Below are 3,508 nucleotides of genomic sequence, written 5' to 3'. Positions count from 1 at the left end.
TGCCCTGACCCACGTGCAGGACCTTGCACTTGGCCTTGTTGAACTTCATGAGGTTCTCACAGGCCCATCTCTCCAGCCTGTCAAGGTCCCTCTGAATGGCATCTCTTCCCTCCAGCGTTTCCACAACACCACACAACTTGGTGTCATCTGCAATCTTGCTGAAGGTGCACTCAATCCCACTGTCCATGTCTCCAACAAAGATGTTAAATAGCACGTGTCCCAGTACCGACCCCTGAGGAACACCACTTGTCACTGGCCTCCACGTGGACATTGAACCGTTGACCACAACTCTTTGAGTGCGACCATCCAGCCAATTCCTTATCCACTGAGTGGTCCATCCATCAAAACCATGTCTTTCCAGTTTAGAGACAAGGATGTCGTGTGGGACAGTATCAAATGCTTTGGATAAGTCCAGGTACACAATGTCAGTTGCTCTTTCCCTATCCATCAATGCCGTAACCTCATCATAGAAGGCCACCAAATTAGTCAGGCAGGATTTGCCCTTAGTGGAGCCATGTTGGCTGTCACCAATCACCTCCTTATTTTCTATGTGCCTTAGCATAGTCGCCAGGAGGATCTGCTCCATGATCTTGCCAGGCACAGAAGTGAGACTGACTGGCCTGTAGTTCCCTGGGTCTTCTTTTTTCCCCTTTTTAAAGATGGGGGCTATGTTTCCCTTTTTCCAGTCATTGGAAACTTCACCAGATTGCCACGACTTCTGAAATATGATGGATAGTGGCTTAGCAACTTCATCTGCCAGTTCCCTCAGGACCCGCGGATGCATCTCATCAGGTCCCATGGACTTGTCCACCTTCAGGTTCTTAAGATGGTCTTGGACCTGATCTTCTCCTACAGTGGGCAGTTCTTCATTCTGCCAGTCCCTGCCTTTACCTTCTGTGGCTTGGGCCATGCCGCTAGAGCTCTTGCCAGTGAAGACTGAGACAAAGAAATCATTGAGAACCTCAGCCTTCTCCATATCCTGGGTGGCCAGGTCCCCTGTTTCTTTCTGGAGAGGGCCTACATTTTCCCTAGATCTCTTTTTATCACTGACATATCTATAGAAGCCTTTCTTGTTGCCCTTGATGTGCCTGGCCAGATTTAACTCTATCAGGGCTTTGGCTTTCCTAACCTGATCTCTGGTTACTCGGACAATTTCTCTGTATTCTTCCCAGGCTACCTGTCCTGACTTCCACCCCCTATAGGCTTTCTTTTTGTGCCTGAGTTTGTCCAGGAGCTCCTTATTCATCCATGCGGGCCTCTTGGTGTTCCTACCTGACTTTCTCTTTGTCAGGATGCACCGCTCCTGAGCTTGCAGGAGGTGATCCTTGAATATTAACCAGCTTTCTTGTGCCCCTCTTCCCTCCAGGGCCTCATCCCATTGTACTCTAGTGAGGAGATCCCTGAAGAGGCCAAAGTCTGCTTTCCTGAAATCCAGGGTATTGAGCCTGCTATGCACCCTCCTGGCTTCTCTAAGTATCTTGAATTCTACCATTTCATGATCGCTGCAGCCAAGGCTGTCCTTGAGCATCACGTTCCCCACCAGCCCTTCTTTGTTAGTGAGAACAAGGTCCAGCGTAGCACCTCTCCTTGTTGGTTCCTCTACCATTTGGAGAAGGAAGTTATCATCCATGCATTCCAGGAACCTCCTGGATTGCTTGTGCCTCGCTGTGTTGTCCTTCCAACAGATATCAGGGTGGTTGAAGTCCCCCATGAGGACCAGGGCTTGTGAACGTGAGGCAGCTCCTATCTGTCTGTAGAGGGCCTCATCCACCCAGTCCTCCTGGTCAAGTGGTCTGTAGCAGACCCCTACTACTACGTCCCCTGTCCCTGCTCTCCCTTTAATCCTAACCCATAAGCTCTCAGTCGGGACCTCATTCATCCCCAGGTGCAGCTCCATGCACTCTAGCTGGTCCTTGACATAGAGGGCAACTCCTCCTCCTCTTCCCTGCCTATCCTTCCTAAAGAACCTGTACCCTTCTATTCTGACACTCCAGTCATAGGAGTCATCCCACCACGTCTCCGTGATGCCAATAAGATCATATCCCGACAGGCGCGCACACACTTCTGACTCCTCTTGCTTGTTCCCCATGCTGCGCGCGTTGGCATAAAGGCATTTAAGTTGGGCCCCAGATGAACCTGACTTCCTGGCTGGAGCGGCTGGAATTCCCTTCTTCTGTTCTACAGGTACTTCCAGCATATCTTTATCATTCTTGATATTCCCCCCTCCCCCTTCAAATCTATTTTAAAGCCCTGTCAATGAGCCCTGCTAGCTTTTGCACTAAGACCCTCGTTCCCCTCTGAGAAAGGCAAGTCCCATCCGTTGCCATCAGACCTGGTTCAGCGAAAGCCTCCCCATGACCAAAGAACTCAAATTTCCGTCGGTGGCACCAGCCTTTGAGCCATCTGTTAATCAAGTCTGTTTTTCTGTTCCTTTCTATATTCTTTCCTGCCACTAAAGAGATTGAAGAAAACACTACCTGGGCTCCCGACCCTTCGACCAATCGCCCCAATGCCCTAAAGTCCCTTTTGATGGCCTTTGGAATTCTCTCTGTTACCTCATCAGTGCCGACCTCCATTACCAGTAATGGATAATAATCAGAGGGCCGTACCAGACCAGGGAGTTTCCTAGTGACGTCCCTGACCCAGGCCCCAGGGAGGCAGCAGACTTCCCTGTGGGATGGGTCCGGTCGACATATTGGCCCCTCTGTTCCCTTCAGAAGGGAATCACCTATGACAATTACCCTCCTTTTTCTTTTAACAGGGGCAGTCAGAAATCGTGGGGCAGACTGACTCACCTTAGGCAACCCTCTGCGTGGGCCCTCTTCTATATTTTCTTCTTTTGATGAGGTTTTGTCGTGGTTTTAGGCTGATCCAGCAACTAAAACTCACACAGTCTCTCCTTCTCCAATAAAGTAGAGAGGAGAGGAAAAAAAAACAAAAGGACTGAGGGTTGAGGCAAGAACAGAGGGAGCACCCACCAACCATGGTCCTGGGCAAAACAGGCAGCGCTTTTCTCAAAGCAAAACAGTTTATTAATGATTACTTAGAAGGACAAAGGGAAATAAAAACCGATTACTTGAGAGGACAGAAAGAAACAAAACCAGATCTTAAAACCGACACCTTCCCCCCCCCACCTTCCTTTTCCTCCCGGCTCTACCTCCTCCCCCCAGCAGCACAGGGGGCAGGGACTGGGGGAGTGCAGGTCAGTTCATTCCGTGCTGTTACTGCTGCTTCTTTCTTAAAGGAGAAGGAGTCCTTACACCCTTTTCCCCTGCTCCAATGGATCCCCTACCCACGAGGAAAAATCCACAAACTTCTCCAATGTGAGTCCAGCCCACTGGAAACAATCCTTCCCCACAGATTGCTCCGGTGTGGGCTTTACCACAGTCTCGGGTACTTAGGGATCTGTAGCCACTCGCTCCGGTGTGGGTTGTCACGAAGACTCCAGATGCCGCTCTGCCTCGTCGTGCACCCCAACACGACCATCCTCAGGCTCAGGCATCTTCTC

This window comes from Tauraco erythrolophus, chromosome 14 (genome assembly GCF_009769465.1).
Source record: "Tauraco erythrolophus isolate bTauEry1 chromosome 14, bTauEry1.pri, whole genome shotgun sequence".
In the NCBI taxonomy this organism is placed as follows: domain Eukaryota; kingdom Metazoa; phylum Chordata; class Aves; order Musophagiformes; family Musophagidae; genus Tauraco; species Tauraco erythrolophus.
Note: the sequence above shows the minus strand (reverse complement) of the source record.